Raw genomic sequence first — 22958 nt, forward strand, 5'->3', positions numbered from 1 at the left:
ATAGTGGTGGTAGTAATATTTAGTTTGTCTTGTACACAGTGCATCTAACATCTATATATGCTACTATATGATGAACATAGTATGGTAGTAAAAGTTGGATGAGTTATATAAATTGGAGGGTAAATTGGTAAATTTGCCGAAGTTATTTTTTTCCTCCTTTCATTTATTTTCATTCTTATTTTTAGAAGATTCTAAATCACGACATGTGAATAGGATTTAAACTCACATAATTAAGATTATAATTTTAAAAGAATTATTTGTTTTCTTTCTTTTCTTTTCTTTTTTCCTTTCTTAATTTATAGAACATTCTAAATCATGAAACGATAATACCTCATAATTTAATTGCAATATCTCCATTTTTTTTCTTTTTTTTTCTTTTTTTTTCTTTTAATCACTTATGCTAAATGTATTATCCTCAATTAGGAAATTACTCAACAAAATTATGTTAAGAATAAATTTAATTGCTTAATAACGATATCGATATGAGATGCATTTTCTATGTAGAGTTTCATAATAAAATTGCATAAATTTAATCATCATCAAACTACTACTATATGAAGATGGAAGACTAATCATATCATTGAATATTTTTGCACGTACATGGCACATGCCAGTGTGCTAGTAATAAGAAGTGGCATAATTGTGTGCATTCATCCGCTTGAATTTATGCAGTATCTCAATTGAAAGGTTAAATTTTCAAATTAGACCATATTAGTAATTTATTTTTAAAAAATGACCCCTTTGAGATTTAATTGTCATTCCCTTTGAGATTTAATTGCCATTTTCGACTTAGTTTTAGCCACCTGGCTAAAACTGGGTCAAAATGACAAATAAAGTTTAAAAACTTCACGATATTTAAAATTCGTGAAGTTTAGTGCATGATTAACCATGTTAATGAAGCTACAAAAGAAATACACTCAAACTTGACGGGATTTTATATCTTGTGAAGTTGCAAGCCCATTTTTACAGAGACCTCGATATGAGCTCTCTGGCAGATGCTCCCTGCAACTTCACAAGATTTCAAATCCCATGAAGTTTGGTTGTAGTTTCAGATGGCTTGGTCTATTTCGTGATTAGGATGAATATTTTATCGACTAAACTTCATGGAATTTTAAATCTCGTGAAGTTTTTGATTTTTATTTACTATTTTCAATTTAGTTTTAGCCAGATGGTTGAAACCAGGTCGAAAATAGTAATTAAATTTTAAAGGAGTCGATTTTTAAAAATAAATTTCTAATAGGGTCTATTTTGAAAATTTTGTCCTAAATGAAATCCTACACAAATAGAAATGTATGCAAAGGAAGTAGGGGTGCTAAACCATATCTATATCCGAGGAAGTATCTGTAACCATATCCGTTAGGATACATATATGGTTACTCAAATCTATAACCGATGGGATATGGTTACAAATATGGTTTTGTAGTGAAATATCTGTATCTGTATCTGAGATATCCGCATACATATTAGTAGTATTCTTACGCTAGTTTTGATTCTTAGATTATGGATTTGTGGTTAATTGTGATGATCAAGATGTCTAATCTTAGCTTTTCAATTATAATTAACATATTAACGAACCGTTTTGTATCACAACTATGTTTTTCTCAATGCTATCTAGTTTTCTTATATCCGTTTTGTGTCCGCATGCATATCAGCTTATATACCCGCATCTATATCTGTAACCGTATCCGATTATAGCGGATATAGATATAAATTTTCCTTACCGAGATTATCTATATCCATATGTGTATCCGAGATGGGTAAACAGATATGAATACGATAAGCATCATATCTTGAAGTGTCTGTTACAGCTGGAGAAAGCATGTCCATGGCATGTGCCTCTTTACTAGCATCTTTATAGTCACCTGCAAGACACGTGCCTCTTTACTAGTATCTCATAGCATAGGGTCCTTTTTATAGATATTTTTTTCCTTTCAAGGATGTGTTCAGAGAGAGGGGAAAAAAAACCATGCCATAGTCTATGAAGGACTATCTTGGATAATCATAGAGACCTCTAATATGTATTTTAAAGTTAGATAATTGTGTTAAATATTGTATTCTGATTATTGATATTGGTTATACTTCTGAGAATATGTAGTAAAACAATGAGTAATTTAAAGCTGATGATGCGATGATGCAATTCTCCTAATTTAATTTTCTATGGAGAGACCTTTATTGGACATGCTGTATCTGCATACAAGAGAGAGACTTGGGGACGGGGAATGATTGGTGATCTTGTGTAATCCACTCGGGATATAGTCCATTATAAGTGAATTAAAATTTTTAATTGTTGATAAAAAAGGATAGTTTTATAATCAACACGTTTTTTGTTAAAATAACAAAAAAAATTAATAGTGTTACTTGAACTAATTTATCGTACTATTAATTGTTAATAATAGTATAATAAAATTATAAAATATTTATAGTACTAAATTATTTAAGAACATAATTAAAATATTAAAGTAGATAAATATTTTATAGTATATAGATAATATAATTATTTTAATAGTATTACTTGAACTAAGAATTATAATATTAAATAAGGTAAATTATAGTATACCCACATGAACTTTCAGCATTTTGTAGTAAATAGTCTCTATAAACTTTTGAAATGACATTAAACCCCTAATAACTTTCTACAAAAGCCCCCAATATCTTTTAGATATATTACACCAAACCCCCAATAACTTTCAAAATGCATTTTTATGCTATTTTCTTGTTCTAATTTATAGATTATCTGCAAAATTTAGAAAGTTATTGGGGACTTCTTTGAAACAGATAAGTCGCTAGGGGTTTAGTATAATTTTAAAAGTTCATATCGCCTGAAAGTTCATAAGGGTTTTGTGTAATTTATCCAATTAAATAATTAATGAGAAGTAACTATTACAATATGTTGCATATATCAAGTGTAACTATATAAGGAACATCAAGAAAAATCTAGCAAGATTAATGCAGCTTAGTTAATTTAGAGTTAAGTTAACAACTTTTAAGTTGGAGGGGCATATTTAAGAGAACTTATAAAATTGGTAGTTTTTTAAGAGCAATTTCAGATTTGGGAACTTATTTTAAAAAAAATGTTAACATTGGGCGATTATTATAAGAAAAACATTCAATTACAATAACTGCACAATAATAATCTTATTATACAATTTATCTATTAATACATACTTTTACTATTCAACAAAAAAAAACAAAACTTAAAGCAAGTACATTCATGTGCAAAACACGTGTATTATACTAGTCTTAGTAAAGTATCTAATGATGTGTCGATGAGCACAACGTGGTGTATCTATATACAAAGATAATAGGCTGCATGCACATGGATTTGCGTAGATAATAGGCTTCATAGGTATGGATATGGATCCTTTTAAACTAGAAGAAATTTGCAAAATAGACCTATTTTGCTAAATATTTAGCAAAACAGACCGTTTTGCTAAATATTTAGCAAAACAGACCGTTTTGTTAAATATTTAGCAAAATAGACATCTTTTTGGCTAACATGCTAAAAAGATGTCGATTTTGCAAAATAGACCATTCGAAACATACGGGACTAGTAATCCCGTATGATTTAATGGGAGATTAAATCATACGGGACTACTAGTCTCGTATGTTTTAAATGGTCTGTTTAGCAAAATCAACCTCTTTTGGCCTGTTGGCAAAAAAAAATCTATTTTGCTAAATATTTAGCAAAACGGTCTATTTTGCTAAATATTTAGCAAAATAAGTCTATTTTGCAAAATTTTCCTTTAAACTATCACTTTGATAGCAGAAATGGTAGTTATAAATTCATCTAGGTAAGGGTGTTAATGGATCAGATAATGCTCGGATATGATATCTACCATATTTGTATCTGTTTACTAATCATGAATATAGATACAAATATGCCTCCATAAGAAAAACTCATATCCACATATGTTAAAACTAGATACGGGTACAAATATACATGTGGATATACACATAGATAGGAAGCAGATATGAGAAAACTAGATATATCGAAAAAATGTTGTTTGTAAGATATAAGAGAGTTCATTAATATGTTTGTTATATATGAGAAACTAATAATATATATTTTGATCATCAACATAAGTCTCATAAACATTTTTTTATTTTTGATAACCCAGACTGGAATGGAACCGAAGACTATGGGAGCTATAGTGAAACCTCTCGACCGTGTAGGTTACCCGTGGTGGGTTAGTCTCAAATACATTGATCTAAGGACTAAAACAACTACAGCTATATGATCAACATATATTTAGATATTTCAGATACAGATTCGGATATTTCGCTATATAACAATATTTTATTGGCCATAGATTTTAGCAACCATATTCGTATCTATGTCAGTATGCAAATGAAATAGAGTATTTGTTTAAAAAATAACTCACTATTAAATTGAGAAGAGCTGCTAAAATAAGATACTAACGATGAGAATCTATACTATTATATAAAAACAGTGTGAGCGTAGTAAAAAAATGTACCAAAGGTGAGCATAATCTTATTTCAACTATAATTGGGAGGCCAAAAATGTAATTTAACAAGTGGCTTTTGTGTTTTCTTTTCCTTTCATTCTTTTTTATTTTCTAGAATCTTCTATATCATATAAAAAAACTCTCTTTCTTTTTTTCTTTGATGTAATTCTTTATTTGGTTTCTAGAATATTCCATACCATACAATGTCATGAACATGGGAATTAGATATACGTAATTACATATTATCCATTATATTTTTGGTTCTAAAACAAATATAAATGAAAACTATAAGTTTCTTTTAGAAAAAGAAGCGCAACACACAAAAAAAAAATCAAAGAATGTCAAAGTACAAAATATTAACATAAGTTTTTTCTTTGAAAGTTAGAAGTTTTGTGCATGTGGCATGTGCATTTATTATTGCACAACAAAAGAAATAAAACTTGTACAAACAACATTAATATTGATAAAACCTTGTCTTTTCCTATGATATAAAAGGATAGTTTCTTCAAAATTTAAGACCTCACATTATAATCAGATCTACTATATATTTTTGGCATATAGAAATTTAATAAAAAGTAATTTTGTTTGAGCGTGCAGCAACGCTAGCAATAATAATAATAATATCAAAATTTTAAGACATTTCTCGTTAGCAACACAACGGAAATAGTATTTTCTTGAACACTAGAAGACCGGAAGGTAGAGACATGTGAAATCAACATAAAAGGCTCAATTGCACTTAAATGCCCCGTAGTTTCCCCTACTTAGTACTTATATACTCTTTTGTTTTTGGCAGTATTTATATATTCTAAAATTTTTAAATCTTGCATTTATATACTCTTTTTTTTGCAGCACTTATATGCATTAAAGTTTTTAAAACTTGTACTTAAATATCCTAAAGTTTTTTAAATTTGCACTTAAATACCATTAGTTATGCCAATTGAAGGGTATTTAAATGCAAGATTTAAATACTTTAGGGTATCTAAGTGCCAATTTTAAGAAATTTAGGCTATTTAAGTACATGTTTTAAAACTTTAAGGTATTTAAGTGCCAAATTTAAGAACTTTATGTTGGCCTTCTTGTTTTGATGATGTTTAACAAACAATTTACATCTAATGTTGTTTGTCTAGTGTTTGTGTTTTCCTATGTATTATAGACAAACAACGAGTTGGAGGATGGATGGAATCGAGCATTCACGATCATATCATATGGAGGTTGGCGGAATTGTGGAGTGAAGCCTACGCAATTCAAAGTTAAAGATACAAGTTCAAGCTTCATCCGCAAGTGTACCAAGATAGAGCTTCGTTGAAGATCAAGATTGCTTGGGTAATTTAGTTTAGGAGTTTATAATATGTGTGTTAGTACTTTAAGCTCAATCATATACACACATACACATTTTGGTTTTGTATATATATAGTTATATATATACATATATGTTTTGGTTTTCATGTTTACAAATATGAAATTACATATTTCATATTTATTATTGTGATTTGGTTTAACTACTTAGATATGAAACAAATATATTTTCATATATATACTCATATGTTTCATTTTCTATTGTATTTGTAAAAATATTGTATTCTTAGTTTTTAGACTTAACAATAATCATATACATATTTTATTAAGTCTACATAATCATTGTGCAAAGTTTCAAAACATGGTTTAGCCAAAATATCAAAATTCATATGTTTACATTTTCATATTTTGGCTTATTTTGTAAAATGATGATATTTTTTATTTGAGAAGTCCTTTTTGGAAACCAGTCATTGTAGCATGTTTATTATCATGTCTACAATCATTCCCCAAAGATTTACATTTTTAGAATTTATTTGATATTTTTAAACAGTGTTTTTAAAATCAGAAAAACAGTTTTCAGAACTTCATTTTCATATATCAGTTCACGGTCGACCGCACCTGTGTTCTTTCGTCAGTGGGCAGCAGAGAGTTTGTCAGTCGACCGCCGCGGTCGACCGAGATTTCCCACGCGTCGACCGCCACGGTCGACCGTCGAACTCTCTAGAGTCTTTTCTTTGTTTTTGTTGCTCCGCGGTCGACCGCCCGCGATATGACCGCCGTTTCAGCCCAAAGGCTAGTTTGTACAGAATCTTATATCCGATTCTGTGGGTTTTTGGTCTTTTCCTTTGGGGTTTTGGCTGAGATTTTGGGAGGCTATAAATACCCCCTTATACCTCAGTTCTTCAAAAAATCTAAGAGAATGATTTAAAAGATTTTAAACAAGGGTTTAAGTATTGTTTAAGTTTGTTTAAAGAAGCTTTTAAGCAATTGAGTGTTTTGGGTTTGTGGAATCAATTTCACAAGAGCTTGAGGAGATCTTATTGGTGCTTGAGCATCCAACCATCCTTCCTCAATCTCTTGATCTATTGAGAAGTTTTCTAAACTCTATTTCTAGCTTTATTTATAATTATTTGTTGATTATCATTCTATTAAGCTAGTCTATTTCTAGCTTTATTTATAATTATTTGTTGATTATCATTCTATTAAGCTAGTTTTTATATTGAGTTTAGATTTGATTTATCTCTTTGTTACACACACCCACTTGAACTTATTGTATTTGCATACATAGTATATTAGGGTTGTGAGAGATTGTAACTTTGAGTTGTGATTAATTGAGTTCTCCCCTTGTATGAGAGAACAAATCATTTATTGTTAGATTGTGAGATTGTAAGGTTTTTGGTGAGCTAGAAAACCGAGTGTGTTGTGAAGTTTTCGGTGAACTAGAAAATCGAGTGTGAGGAGTGAACGTTGTTCGGTGAGCGTTGAAAACCAACACTGTGAGGTGTAAACGTTATTCGGATGAGCGTAGAAAACCCGGTTGTGATAGTGGATTTCTCCCCGGGAGTGGGGAGCGAAGACGTAGGACGGAAGGTCCGAACTCCGTGATCATATCGTGTGTTTGAGTTTGCTTTGGCGCACTTAATCTTATGTTTATATTTTTTATCGCCATTGTCCATAGTTCATTATTTATATCATCCACTATCTAGTTCATTTTGTTTACTCTTGTATTAGTTTATATATCCTTGCATATATATTTCATCATATAGGATATATCTCATTGTTTACATTGCTTATCCTAGCTCATATATCTTGTTGTATTTCATACTTGCTAGGATAACTTGTTAATTATTTTTAATTGGCATAAAATCGGATTAGATTAGTATAAGACCCTAATCACCCCCCCCTCTAGGGTCTAACACTTTAGCGTATTTAAGTGTAAGTTTTAAAACTTTTGGAGTTCACAAGTGTTGCAAAAAAGTAAGGGTATATAAATGTAAGTTTAAAACTTAGAGTATGTAAGTGCTACAAAAAACAAGTGGGTATATAAGTGCAAAGTAGGGGATGTTGCGCGCAGCGGAAATTTCAGCAGCACTTCGGCAGCACAACAAGAGGGTCAGGTCACAATAAGAATTCCCGTCTCACCAAGGAAACAAGAATCTAAAGTAAAATATCTCAACCAAGTGAGATATCAGCTATTCCTCTCATCAGTTCTAGGACTGACCTATCGAGGGAACCTAAAAGCTATTACAAATCATACAAATAGCAGTACAACCAATTTTTACGTGGTTTGACAAATTTCCTACGTCCACGGGGTAAGGAGAGGGGAGTTCTACTATTAGAGGGAGAGAATACAACTAGGGTTTACAATCACTCAATCTAAACCCTCACATAAACTCTCAGATTCCTCAGACAAATATCTCTCTCAAAAGGATGTACAAAACCCAAAAAAAGCCTATGCTTTCCTTTTGCACCCGCCGCCAGTTTTCCCAAAACCCCTGCTGCGTCTGTTCCTTTTTCTTCTTGTCGCAGCCAAAAGAAAACCAACCGAAAGCAAATCCCTGCACTCCTTCGCTCACGAAAACCTAGGAATAAAGAAATATATATAGTAAAGTCGGGTGGGCCATCACCACGCAAAATCCCCTCACGCGGAAATGAGACATCCGCGTTCACGCGGCTTTGCTCCTGTTTGTAGCCCCACATGTGCCCCCCACATAATTGCGGTTCACAATTCTCCACATCGGTGAAGTTTTTCCAAAACTGAGCCGACACCAAAGTAACCAAATGTCACACTTGTTATATCCAGTACACCGTGAAACAATTCACGACAACGGACTCAATCCATAACAAGTCGAGAACCCGAATGAGAGTCCAAACAATCTCCCCCATCGAAACCAATACCGGCTGCATTATTAAGACTGCCTACGTATCCTCTTGCCTAAGGAATCAAGCCTCACGTAGTTCATCAAATGGCCTTCAACGTCCTCAACAATCACGAATGTGCAACAAGTTTCGACAATGATCAAACTTGCTGCTCGGAACCACCTTAGTGAGCATATCCGTCGGATTATCCTTCGTGTGGACCTTCACAATTTCCACATCGCCATCTTCAAGAACATCCTGAACGAAGTGATAACGAACGTCAATGTGCTTCGTCCTCCCATGAAAAACCTGATTCTTCGCCAAATAGATAGCACTCATGCTATCACAATGAATAGTGACAGACCTCTGCGATATACCAAGTTCCTCCAAAAGTCCTCGAAGACAAATAGCCTCCTTCATATCCTCCGTAACTATTATATACTCTTCCTCCATCATAAACAAAGCCACCGTCGACTGTAAGGTGCTTCTCCAACACACCGGCGTATGGGTCAAAGTAAACACATACCCCGTAGTAGACCGGTGCTTATCCAAATCCCCGGCATAATCCGAATAAATATAGCCAATGCATAGCTGCCCACCCGTAGTGTCCCGCTCATAAACTAAACCAACATTGAGCGTACCTCAAATGTACCTCAAAATCCATCTCACGGCGTCCCAATGACCCACTCCTGGATCGTGCATGTATCTCGAAACCATGCTCATCGCCTGTGACAAATCCGGCCTCGTACATACCATCGCGTACATTAAACTCCCAACCACGCTTGCATATGGAGCCTTCGACATTAACTCTCGATCTTCAACTGACTTTGGTGAAAGACCAGCTGAAAGCTTCAAATGGGCTCCCAAAGGTACACCAACTGGCTTCGTATCCATACTAACATGGAATTGCTGTAGAACCTTCTTCAAATAAGCCACCTGTGTCAAACAAATTCTGTCATTCTTCTTGTCTCTGCCGATCTCCATCCCTAAAATACGCTTCGCCTCATCCAAATCCTTCATCTCCAACTCCTTTAAAAGCTGTGTTTTCAACTCATCTATAGCAGATCTGGAAATAGAGGCAACCAACATGTCATCGACATAAAACAATAAATAGATGTACGCACCTCCTTTCAACTTGCGAAAATATACGCAAGAATCAAACTGGCTTCGAGTGTACGAATGACTAATCATAAAACCATCGAATCGCCTATACCACTGTCGAGGAGACTGTTTCAAACCGTATAGCGATTTCTTCAACCTACAAACCAACTTATCTTTCCCTGCAAGTCGGAATCCCAATGGTTGAGTCATATATATTTCTTCATCAAGATCACCATGAAGAAATGCCGTCTTCACATCTAACTGATCTAACTCCAAACCATACTGCGCCACCAAAGCTAGTAAAATCTGAATCGAAGAATGCTTCACCACCGGAGAGAAAACCTTATTATAGTCAATACCTTCCTCCTGTGCATAGCCCTTCGCAACCAACCTAGCTTTGAACCTCAATGGAGTGTCCTCAATGCCCTCCTTCTTCGTGTATACCCACTTGCAACCAATTGCCTTCCGCCCCTTTGGAAGCTCAACAAGCTCCCATGTATCGTTCTTATGAAGAGATTTCATCTCCTCCTACATAGCCACCTGCCACGAATCAGCCTCCGAACTCTGCTCGGTCTCTCTGAATATAGTAGGCACCAACTCATCGATACTCTCCACCGGAAGTGCATACTCAACTATATCGGCATACCGTGCTGGCATTTGTATATTTCTCCTCTGTCTCCGAACTGCAATCGAATCTTGAACCTGAGCCGTCGGTCCCTGATCCTGCACATCAGTACTCGTATCCCCCGTGTCATCGTCGTGCTCGCCTGGCGTCACCTCAGTCGGTACTCTAATGGATACTGTACCATCTGGACAATGTGGAGCTGCATCGATCTCCACCACCTGCGATATCTCCTCCGTCGGGTCACTCTCTGATGCGGCATAATTATGTACCAAAAATTACAAGTGCACAATTTATCAAGTTATAGTATAAAAAGATATCGATCCCACGAAGAAGGTGATTTTAAGAGATTATTAAACTTGGTTCTTATATTTTGTGCGTGACAATTAGGAATAAAGAATAAGTGTGATTTTGTTGAGTGATTGTTATGAATATATGCAAAAGATAATGAATTGAATTTTAGAGAAGAGAAGGAATAATCAAAGAATAAATGAAATCACGAGGCAAGAAATATGAATTAATAAAATCAAGAAATAAAACTAAGAATGAAAAGAAAATTTAAGAAGTCAAGATGGAGGATTCAAAAGAGGTAAGAAATCTAGAATATAATCCACTAACCAATTTCAATTACAAAACATAAACTATTCTCTTTTTATCATATTTCAACTTAGATTTATTAAGCATAGATTATCAAACCATTTAAGGAAAGTGTAACCTATCAAATTATCATCTAAGTTAAAATCACTATTCATGATAAGAACAACAACATGATAATAATCCTAGAATTCATAAGCATAACCTATCAAACCATTTAAGGAAAGCATAGATTATCAAATTCTTCTTCTACCGATTAGTTCTCTAGTTGATTATCCTAAACATGAACATTTTAAGTACAAGAGAATAATTCATACAATATAAAAGAAATTAGACTAGTTTCATACAATTCTAAGATTCCTACAAGAATTAAATTCACATCTTAAGAAATAAAAACAAGAAAAAGAAGACTAATTACAAAATTAAAAAGAAAAGAAAAATCTAAACTATGAACAAGAAATAAATCTAATTACAAAGAAAATAAAAATCTAAACTACAAAATAAATTGCAGAAATTAAATGCAAGAAAAATAAATCTACTCTACAAATTAAAGTGCAAAAAGAAAATAAAAAAGACAAGAAAGTAAATCTATACTACAAGCATGAATTTAAATCTAACTAATAAGCAATAATAAAGAAATTACTAAAAAGAAATAAAAGAGAAAAGAAATGCAAACCTTCAAATTGCTCTTCATCTCCATCCTCATCATTCAACAAAGAGGAGAAAGAACAAATTTAAAGAGGAAAAAATTATTTTTATTAATTGCAACTAAAGTTACAATTTTTGGAAGGCCTTCTCAATTAAGAGTAGCCCTCCTCTCCAAAAGGAGTTTACAAAATTTTCACACCCTTAACCCCTCACTCTCTACCCCTATTTATAGTAATCTTCAATGAATATGAGCCATTGGATTTGTCTTGAGCCCCAAGTAACAATCTCCACCTTAGATTTATTTGATTTTCAAAGAAATTTAAAAATCCAATTTGTAGCAACAAGGTGAAGTCCGGTCCATGGTGATTTGCATTGATTCTTTTGATAATTGAAAATCCAAGCCAACTCAATAAGCAACTAGCCCAATTCATATGATTTTCGGCCCAATTCTTGCATGTCTGCAGCAAAACATCTTTGAGGGTTGGTTTCATTTGAATTTAGAGTTAGGCCCACTTGATCTTTGAGGGCTGGTTGCATTTCTCCCTTGATTTTCCCAAAATGCAAATGAAAAACGTCCGGCCCACTTGATCTTTGGAATTAATTTTCTCTTTGTGAAAACAATTCAAACTGCAGCAGCACATCCAAGATGCATTCATGAAGTCCGGTTGCATTTGATCAAAAGCATCCGGTCATGTAAATTTTGCATAAAAACCCAATATGCAGCAGCCTAGGTTCGGTCTTGTTTGCTTTGCATAAAAGTCCATTCCATTCCACTCTTTGCATCCAAGTCCATTCCATTGCTTTTCTTGGTGTATTTATTTTTCTTGATGGGCTTTGGCTTCAAAAATGCTACAAAATAGAGAAGAGAGATTTTTGAGGGGTTTTTACATTTAATAATATTTATTTATATTTCCATTCATTTATGTGCAAACTAATCTAACAACAATTATTAATGGTATATTTATTCATATAAAATAGATAATGAGGGTATAAAATTATAATAAAATGTGATTATCAAATACCCCCACACCTAAACTTTTGCTAGTCCTCTAGCAAAGAAAATAAAAAGAAAATCCTAACTCACTTTCGCAGGAATCGCGGTTGTATTTAGCGCATACAACAAGCCTTTAAACCCCTAGGTTACCCTAGTGGACGAGTTATAGTCTCGTGAGGGTTTGCAGTGAATATACCCACAAAATTCGGTCAACTTGCCAAGTTAAATAAGTCAGTAAATAACAGATTTTCCTTGATATATTTAAACATTCTAATTGAAGCTAGTTAATAATCAAGAAAAGGTTTTTATATATAACTCCAATGTAAATCCCCTAGAAATTCTTTTTCATTATATCAATACAAAACCAAGTCAAATCTTAAAAATTTAATTAAAAAGTTTTGAAAAGAACATGCCAACTCTTTGTTTTAAATAACTTTCAAGTCTCTTGATCAAAAATTGTTTTTCAAGACCATATATACAAAACAACAATATATATAAAAACAATGGTTAGTGTTATATATATATGAACGTTGACTTTTGTCGCAACGCGTTGACTGGCGTTGACCTAGGGTTACGCGTTGACCGGCGTTGACCCTTAGGGTTTTGAATCGTCGAACGTTGATTGGTGTGGATTTTCATCCTCGAACGTTGACTTTTGTCGCAACGCGTTGACTGGCGTTGACCTAGGGTTACGCGTTGACCGGCGTTGACCCTTAGGGTTTTGAATCGTCGAACGTTGATTGGTGTGGATTTTCATCCTCGAACGTTGACTTTTGTCGCAACGCGTTGACTGGCGTTGACCTAGGGTTACGCGTTGACCGGCGTTGACCCTTAGGGTTTTGAATCGTCGAACGTTGATTGGTGTGGATTTTCATCCTCGAACGTTGACTTTTGTCGCAACGCGTTGACTGGCGTTGACCTAGGGTTACGCGTTGACCGGCGTTGACCCTTAGGGTTTTGAATCGTCGAACGTTGATTGGTGTGGATTTTCATCCTCGAACGTTGACTTTTGTCGCAACGCGTTGACTGGCGTTGACCTAGGGTTACGCGTTGACCGGCGTTGACCCTTAGGGTTTTGAATCGTCGAACGTTGATTGGTGTGGATTTTCATCCTCGAACGTTGACTTTTGTCGCAACGCGTTGACTGGCGTTGACCTAGGGTTACGCGTTGACCGGCGTTGACCCTTAGGGTTTTGAATCGTCGAACGTTGATTGGTGTGGATTTTCATCCTCGAACGTTGACTTTTGTCGCAACGCGTTGACTGGCGTTGACCTAGGGTTACGCGTTGACCGGCGTTGACCCTTAGGGTTTTGAATCGTCGAACGTTGATTGGTGTGGATTTTCATCCTCGAACGTTGACTTTTGTCGCAACGCGTTGACTGGCGTTGACCTAGGGTTACGCGTTGACCGGCGTTGACCCTTAGGGTTTTGAATCGTCGAACGTTGATTGGTGTGGATTTTCATCCTCGAACGTTGACTTTTGTCGCAACGCGTTGACTGGCGTTGACCTAGGGTTACGCGTTGACCGGCGTTGACCCTTAGGGTTTTGAATCGTCGAACGTTGATTGGTGTGGATTTTCATCCTCGAACGTTGACTTTTGTCGCAACGCGTTGACTGGCGTTGACCTAGGGTTACGCGTTGACCGGCGTTGACCCTTAGGGTTTTGAATCGTCGAACGTTGATTGGTGTGGATTTTCATCCTCGAACGTTGACTTTTGTCGCAACGCGTTGACTGGCGTTGACCTAGGGTTACGCGTTGACCGGCGTTGACCCTTAGGGTTTTGAATCGTCGAACGTTGATTGGTGTGGATTTTCATCCTCGAACGTTGACTTTTGTCGCAACGTGTTGACTGGCGTTGACCTAGGGTTACGCGTTGACCGGCGTTGACCCTTAGGGTTTTGAATCGTCAAACGTTGATTGGCGTGGATTTTCATCCTCGAACGTTGAATTTTTGTCGCAACGCGTTGACTGGCGTTGACCTAGGATTACGCGTTGACCGGCGTTGACCCTTAGGGTTTCGTGCATCGAATGTTGATTGGTGTTGATTTTCATCAAAACATCCAATAATCGACGAAAACGGGCGTATCTGGGTCCAAAAGAGGCATATGGGGACAAAACAGGACCCGAAACACCCGGGGGTGTCTCGCCCTTGGCCGAGACACCTTGGGGTGTCTCGGCCAAGGCCGAGACACCCTAGGGTGTCTCGGTTTTGGGGCCGAGACACCCCCTCTCCCCTTTCTTTTGTCTTTTTCTCTTTTTGGTTGTTTAACTTTCCCTTGTTTTGGTTCTATTACCCCTTTTGTTTTCCCCCCTCTTTTCAAAATTTCAAAGAAGATTCCTCCTCTTACTTGGCTCCCAAAACCGAACTCTTCCCCCCCCATTTCGGTTTTGTGTATTCTTCTTCCCCAAGCTTCTTTCCTCCATTGATTTGTTCTCAAGGATCCATCAATCCTTAAGCAAGTTTGGATTTTAGCGGATACCCATTGGCCGAAAGCTTGCATTACCCAAATAGGGTTCCCTCCTCCATCTTCAAGCTCAAAGAAAATCTTCTTCGATTTGGTAAGTTCTTCTTCCCAATCTTTTTATTTTCTTGTAAAGATTGCATCTTTAGGCTTGTAGTAGGCTTGGGTTGTGTATGCATTATATTTTGGGGGGTTTTGTGCAAAAGGGGCAATATGGCCGAAATTTTTGTTTGCAAAATAGGGGCTGAAATTCGTGGGGTTTTTTATGCAAAATTGGAACTGAAATTTTGGGATTGAATTCATGTCCCTTTGGTGAAACATTGTGAGGGGTGCTTTATGCAAGAGGATCAAAGGGTTATTTGAGGGGTTAATTTGCAAAACAGCCCATAAATGTTTTAGGGGCTTATTTGCAATAGGGCAGCGGATTTAGGGCTGACATCCAATGAGTTTTGACCACGAACTCATGATCCAAAAGGCATGTGGAGCCCAAACCAAGATTTTGTAGAGGGGCTTTTATGCAAAATTGGCTAAATTCTGCAAAGGGCTCATTTGCAAACTTTAACCAAAATTGTGGGGTACCGGGGTGTTATATGATCGAATGTGACGATCATGACCCGGGTCACGCGTGTCCTTGACCTAAACTTTGGCCTTGAACACGAAGGGTATTTTGGGTATTTCACCAAAATTCACCGTGAAAGATGACAATCATCATTTCGCATGCATGAAATTTGTAGGTTTAACTAGACTTCAATTATGAAATCCTATTTATGTATAGGATTTTAATTAAAGTTCTCAATTTCCCTTTTAAATTTCGTGTATGCATATTTTAGATTGTACCTGACTTGTTGCTTTTCGCTGCAGATCGGCAATGTCTCCGCGTCGATCTCGACCCCGTAGGAGTCGTTCTCATTCTCAGCATAGTGCGGAAGAGGTTCCCTCAACATCTTCCCCTGCGGCCTCCTTTTTCGGGGGTGAGGATTTATGCCGATTATTATTTTTTTGCATCCCTGATTGACCTCTTTGCGGGTCATGAAGGAAGAACCGATACCTCTCTCGCGGAGGGTAAGGTTTGAGACTTGTTTTGCTTAGCCAAATCAAGTCTTCCGGTATATTGGGGCGATTTTGTGTCGTCCTACTCCTTATAGGTCGGTGTATGTTACCACGTTATTCACGTGATGACGCATACCGTTCTTCCGTTATCACAGATGCCACCTTTACCGCTGACTCTACTTCTACTCAGGCTTTACAGAAGCCGAGCTTCTTGTTCGGGGATCATGTTGAGGACCCCGCTATATTGACTCTTGAAGAGGAGCACTGGCTGACTTTTGATGGTGGAGCTTGTTTGTACATCCCTTCGATTCCACGCCAATATTCCTTCAGTCACTTGAAGGGGCAGGCCGTTGACAGACAGATGTCTTGGCCTCTTACTGAAGATGCTGAGCGGGTTCAGTGCGGATATGTTACTCACCACAAGACCCCTGGCTCTAACGGGTATCATGATGTTCGCGGTCTTCGACCCGGGATTATGGGTCTTGACACTGCACCCCCAGGCGAGGTGTCGGCAACTGCCTCTACTGTGAGTAACCGTCTGGCTCTTTTGGGGAGACGGTTACCTCCACCAGAACACAGATGCTATGGCTGGGCTTCCTCACTAGCCAAAGGGTGGTGGGCTCGCATGACTGATTTCGTCTTAGCGCGCTGGGAGAGGGATCTGAAGAGCAATGGGTTGTACGCGCCCATACGAGCTACTATGTACGGAATCCCAGTCAGCTGTCGCCATTTCTTGGCTTTGCTGGAGACCTACATGCCTGACAGCAACACTTTTCTGACCAGTGGTGGTGAGCTAGGGCTAGCTTTGCATGAGATGCATTATGTTTCGGGTCTTCCGATGGGAGATTGTCCGTATCAGGAGTATTTCCCCTCGAACCAACAGCTGGAGTGTATGAAGAAAGATACTCCCGACATGTATGACACTCTCTGGGATCTTACCTGTCATTATCACACCTCCTTGGTTCAGACTTCTCCTCAAGCGAAGAGGAAGAGGCAGGTCAGTTTGAAACAGTTTGCCTGCTATTTGTTCCAGAACTTGGAGGGTAACTCCGACGAGTCTGTTCATGAGCTAGATATATTGCCCCCTTCTGCGGTTAATGAGTTGCTGGAGAAGACTGAGGCTCAATCTTACACTATTGCCAGTGCTGAGGGAACTTTTCCCGCGGGGACCAAGTTTCGCTCTTTTCTCCGCCGTGCCCAGAAGTCCATTGGGCCCCGGACTCGCGCTGATTGATGAGGAGAAACCTAGAAGCGATCGGACTATTCTCGACGCTGGTTGTTTCCGGTGGCTAGTGAATATCCGTGTTGGGTATCTTGTCCTCCGGGTGAAGAATCAGTGCTACATAGAGCCTTATCTTCCTTGCCGCTTTGCTCGCCAGTTCGGTTACGACCAACTGTATGTTGGGAATCCGAGCCGTAGCCTTCAAGTTGATGGAGGACTGATTGATGGCGTACGAGCGTGGCTATGGACGATGGTGGGCTGTACTGGAGCTTGCTTTGCTCTTCCTTCGTATAGGCGTAAGCCACTGATCACTTTCCTCAGCTGCAAGTGGTTGCTTTCTGCCTATGAGTCCATGAGCGTGAAGAGCCTCTCAGAGGCTGCTATGATGGCTGGTCGCAAGGCTGAGCTTGCTCAGAAGCGGAGAAAAGGGCATGCCAAATCTCTTCTCACAGACGAAGAAGAGCTCCTACCTACGGATGATGATGATGAGACCTCCGAGGAAGAGTATGTGGATGCAGATACCGGCAGAGGGGATCTCGATACCGGTTTGTCCTGTCTCTTTTAATTTTCCTTTTCCATAAATGACAGCTCTTTTTCATTGAAATGGCTATTGTCACTTTAGGTAGGACAGCCGATGATCATGAGCCACCACGGTGATCATGAGCCCTCAGCTCCTACACACGTTGAAACGTGTGATAGGCCTGCGCATGTTCGACCCTTTGGTCCTCGGAGGGTTGGTGCCCCGAAGAGGAAGAAGACTGCCCATAAGTCCCATGACGGTCAGCGTCCCTGTGGAGTGGACTTAGGGAGCACTGCCGATGGAGGGGGAGGTAACATTCAATTGCTCTTTCTTCAAGGTTGTTTACCTTTTGGGGATTTGTGACCATGTTTTGTGCTCCAGGTTTCTTCGAAGAGGGCGAACTTCCCCCCGGGATCGGTGTCCCCTGGTGTTGAAACATGGATTGCTTTGTGCAACAAATGTGCGACGCTTTTCACGATGGGTCTTTGGGCATCGACCTTAACATCGATCTTGAGCAGATAAGTAATGTCGAGCCCACAATCCCTTATTCAGGTATATCCGCATCCAATGTCATTTTCCTTATGTAAGGTGAAGGAAGATTTCTCGTTTGAGCTTTCCTCATCCTTCAACATTTGGGTTACCCTGCAGATGTTGCGATGGAGGGGCCAAGCTTCTCGAAGCCGGATGCCGGCTTATTAGCTGACATGCTGGCTGAGCAGACTTCCAGAGGGACCGAGAGACCATTCTTCGGGAACGATTCATCTATCGGTATATATCTGATTTTCTCCCTCTTGCCCGATATTTCATATGACTAATGAATGATTGATTATCGCAGCGTCTACCATTGGAGTTAGCCCGGTATCTATCCCTGGCATATCCAGTTTGCCTCAGAGCGACGGGCTTGCAGGTATGTATACGATTCAGGGATATTGTACTTTCCTATGTTTATCTGTCTTTTGACTAATGAGTGCAATCATAGGACCAGCCGCTAGGACTGATTCTCATATGACTCCTGCCATCAGCTGAGCTGGTTTGCCCAAAGGTTGAGCTCCCTTACGCATATTTGATGGCGTGGCTCGTTCTTCACCGTCCCGACTTGATGTCGGCCCCCAGCGTTGTTGACATCCCTGTCCCCTTCATGCAATTGTTGGAGCAGAGCAGATGGTTTGGGAGCAAATTTAGTGATGTTCAGCGAGAGCTCCGGGTCCGCAAGAGTTGGGAGTTCTTTAAGTGTTTCCCTCACTTTTCAGGTCGCTATGGCGACGTGCTGGTTGATGAGGAGAAACCTAGAAGTGACCGGACCGTTCTTGACGCTGGTTGCTTCCGGTGGTTAGTGAACATCCGTGTAGGCTATCTCGTCCTTCGGGTGAAGAACCAGTGCCACATAGAGCCTTATCTCCCTTGCCGCTTTGCTCGACAATTCGGCTATGACCAACTGTATGTCGGGAATCCGAGCCGCAGCCTGCGGGTTGAGGGAGGATTGATTGATGGCGTTCGAGCGTGGCTATGGACGATGGTGGGCTGTACTGGAGCCCGTTTTGCTCTTCCTTCGTACCGGCGTAAGCCATTGATCACTTTCCTCAGCTGCAAGTGGTTCCTTTCTGCATATGAGTCCATCAGCGCGAGGAGCCTCTCAGAGTTGCAGTCCGAGTATGCGGTCCGGGCTGCTATGATGGCTGGTCGCAGAGCTGAGCTTGCTCAGAAGCGGAGAAAAGGGCATGCCAAATCTCTTGTCTCAGACGAAGAAGAACTTCTCCCTGCGGGTGATGATGACGAGAACTCCGAGGACGAGTATGCGGACGTGGATACCGGCAGAGGGGACTTCGATACTGGTTTGTCCTATCTCTTTTAATTTTCATTTTCCATAAATGACAGCTCTTTTTCATTGAAATGGCTATTGTCATTTTAGGTAGGACAGCCGGTGATCATGAGCCCTCAGCTCCTACACACGTTGAAACGTGTGATAGGCCTGCGCATGTTCGACCCTATGGTCCTCGGAGGGTTGGTGCCCCGAAGAGGAAGAAGACTGCCCATAAGTCCCATGACGGTCAGCGTCCCTGTGGAGTGGACTTAGGGAGCACCGCCGATGGAGGGGGAGGTAACATTCAATTGCTCTTGCTTCAAGGTTGTTTACCTTTTGGGGATTTGTGACCATGTTTTGTGCTTCAGGTTTCTTCGAGGAGGGCGAACTCCCACCGGGTTCGGCGTCCCCTGGCGTTGACAACATGGATTGCTTTGTGCAACAAATGTGCGACGCTTTTCACGATGGGTCTTTGGGCATCGACCTTAACATCGATCTTGAGCAGATAAATAATGTTGAGCCCACAATCCCTTATTCAGGTATATCCGCATCCAATGTCATTTTCCTTATGTAAGGTGAAGGAAGATTTCTCGTTTGAGCTTTCCTCATCCTTCAACATTTGGGTTACCCTGCAGATGTTGCGATGGAGGGGCCAAGCTTCTCGAAGCCGGATGCCGGCTTATTAGCTGACATGCTGGCTGAGCAGACTTCCAGAGGGACCGAGAGACCATTCTTCGGGAACGATTCATCTACCGGTATATATCTGATTTTCTCCCTCTTGCCCGATATTTCATATGACTAATGAATGATTGATTATCGCAGCGTCTACCATTGGAGTTAGCCCGGTATCTATCCCTGGCATATCCAGTTTGCCTCAGAGCGACGGGCTTGCAGGTATGTATACGATTCAGGGATATTGTACTTTCCTATGTTTATCTGTCTTTTGACTAATGAGTGCAATCATAGGACCAGCCGCTAGGACTGATTCTCATATGACTCCTGGCATCCCTCAAATGCCCGCGGATAATGGATCTACAGGTATGCAGATCCCAATTCTTCTTATTCGTCTAAATTTTCATTTTGACTAATAAGAGAGTGTCATCATAGGACCAGCAGCTTGGGCCGATACTCTTATGACTCTTGGCATTCCGGCTGCATCTGAGGACATGGGGATTGCAGGTATTCATACGACCTTCTTATCCCGATTCTCCTTATTTGTCCAAATTTCCATTTGGTTAACATAGGAATGTCACTGTAGGACCAGGCGTTCAGCCTGATACTGCTACAGTCCCCGGGGTTGAAAGTCCTCATAGCAGTGGTGCCTCCCCGTCTCTGCCGAGTGGTGTGAGCACTCCGCCTGCAGGGGCTGATGTACCTTCTTCTGCTGCTATCCCAGAGCCTGTCGGACCTCAACCCGAGGGGACGTCTGTTGGTGTCGGTATGTTCAGAACTTGCCTTTTGACTTTCCTTTTCATATTCGATAGTTCACTGAGCTTCCAAGTTGTTGCTTGTAGGATCTCGATCTTCTTTGCACGAGCGTGTCCGTAGCCTTTTGGCCGATACTGATCCTGACGGAGAGGCTTTCCGTACGGACCTCAGCTTCTTCACCGCCTGGTATAATGGCTTGATCGAGAAGCTTCTCCACCGAGGAGGCGGCTTCGATCAGTTCCGGCGTTCCTTCTCTCGCCACATGACGATGATGAGGGAAGAAGGATACCCGGAACTGGCTGATTCCTTCACTGCTGATTTCGCTGCCCTGGAGTCAGAGATACGAGAGTTGAAGGAACTGGAGGTTACCGGGGCTTCTTCTTTCGTATCCTCTGAGTTAGAGCATAGGATGGAGCAGTGGCGTGAACTGAGATCTTCCGTCGGGCGTGAGCTTCAGTCACGCGAGAGCTCCCTTGCGCATCTAATGGCTAACATGGCGAGGATGGATAGGGAGAAAGCTGAGTTACTCCGTTCCTTGGACTCGAATCGCGAGGAAGCGACTAGGTTGAAGGAGGCCTTGAAGCGTGCCGAGGAATCCGCCGTTCTTATCGCAGATGACTTGATCGGACTAGAGCGTTCTCGTGACCGGGTACTCGAGGAGTTCGGATCCACTCAGGAGGGATTGATGAAGTTGAAGAGTGAAGCTGCGGAGATCTTGAGCTGTTCTGAGGAATCTGCCCGAGCAGATCTGCAGGCGGGACTTGAGCAGAGTTATGCAGATAGACTTTTTAGCTTAAAGTCTCATATTCTTAGCCGTCAGTTGCCTTCGGGCTAATGAGCTCTTTGTTGTATGCTTTTGACTTGACCTATTAATAGAAACTCCGCATTTGCTTCTTTCTTGTGATTTGTCTGTTGCCTTCGGGCTAATGAGCTCTTTTATGGGATTTTTGGCAAACCCCCAGCCATCAACGGGTTTGATATGCCTTTACCGATCACCGTTTGAATCGGGCTAGCATGCGGATTGTCGAAATCCGTTCCGCATGTAACGTTGTGCTAAAGGAATGAACTCCCTTAGACTTAATGCTACGACTTCGAATACGTAGGTGGAAAAGAAACGAGAGAGGAAGAATTTTATATTCTATCTCCCGTTGCCGAAGAGGAAGAATTTTATATTCTATCTTCAGGCGGAAAGGAAACTTGAGGTGGGATATTCACCCCTAGAATCCGGAAGGATGAACTGGGAGTGGGATCTCCACTCCGAGCATCCAGAATGATGAACTGGGAGTGGGATCTCCACTCCGAGCATCGGAAAGGACCGAGGAGAGGAAGAATTTCATATTCTATCTCCTGGTGGAAAAGAAACGAGAGAGGAAGAATTTTATATTCTATCTCCCGTTGCCGAAGAGGATTCCCCACCCCCAGTATCTGGAAGGATGAACTGGGAGTGGGATCTCCACTCCGAGCATCGGAAAGGTCCGAGGAGAGGAAGAATTTTATATTCTATCTCCCGGTGCTGAAGAGGAAGAATTTTACTCCACTCCGAGCATCGGAAAGGACCGAGGAGAGGAAGAATTTTATATTCTATCTCCTGGTGGAAAAGAAACGAGAGAGGAAGAATTTTATATTCTATCTCCCGTTGCCGAAGAGGAAGAATTTTATATTCTATCTTCAGGCGGAAAGGAAACTTGAGGTGGGATATTCACCCCTAGAATCCGGAAGGATGAACTGGGAGTGGGATCTCCACTCCGAGCATCCAGAATGATGAACTGGGAGTGGGATCTCCACTCCGAGCATCGGAAAGGACCGAGGAGAGGAAGAATTTCATATTCTATCTCCTGGTGGAAAAGAAACGAGAGAGGAAGAATTTTATATTCTATCTCCCGTTGCCGAAG

The 22958-nt window shown here is 39.9% G+C and overlaps 3 long non-coding RNA genes across 3 annotated transcripts; all 3 read left to right on the forward strand.

Annotated features, from left to right (window-relative positions):
• Positions 18565–18852, forward strand: LOC109850391. Its single transcript, XR_002249415.1, has 3 exons — positions 18565–18605; positions 18673–18744; positions 18817–18852. It is a non-coding gene; the product is annotated as an uncharacterized LOC109850391 (long non-coding RNA).
• On the forward strand, positions 19783–20305 carry LOC109850390. The gene is made up of 3 exons (XR_002249414.1): positions 19783–19935; positions 20007–20177; positions 20274–20305. It is a non-coding gene; the product is annotated as an uncharacterized LOC109850390 (long non-coding RNA).
• Positions 20355–20783, forward strand: LOC109850389. The gene is made up of 4 exons (XR_002249413.1): positions 20355–20393; positions 20461–20532; positions 20605–20676; positions 20746–20783. It is a non-coding gene; the product is annotated as an uncharacterized LOC109850389 (long non-coding RNA).

Source organism: Asparagus officinalis, chromosome 7 (genome assembly GCF_001876935.1).
Source record: "Asparagus officinalis chromosome 7, Aspof.V1, whole genome shotgun sequence".
NCBI classification, from domain to species: Eukaryota; Viridiplantae; Streptophyta; class Magnoliopsida; order Asparagales; family Asparagaceae; genus Asparagus; species Asparagus officinalis.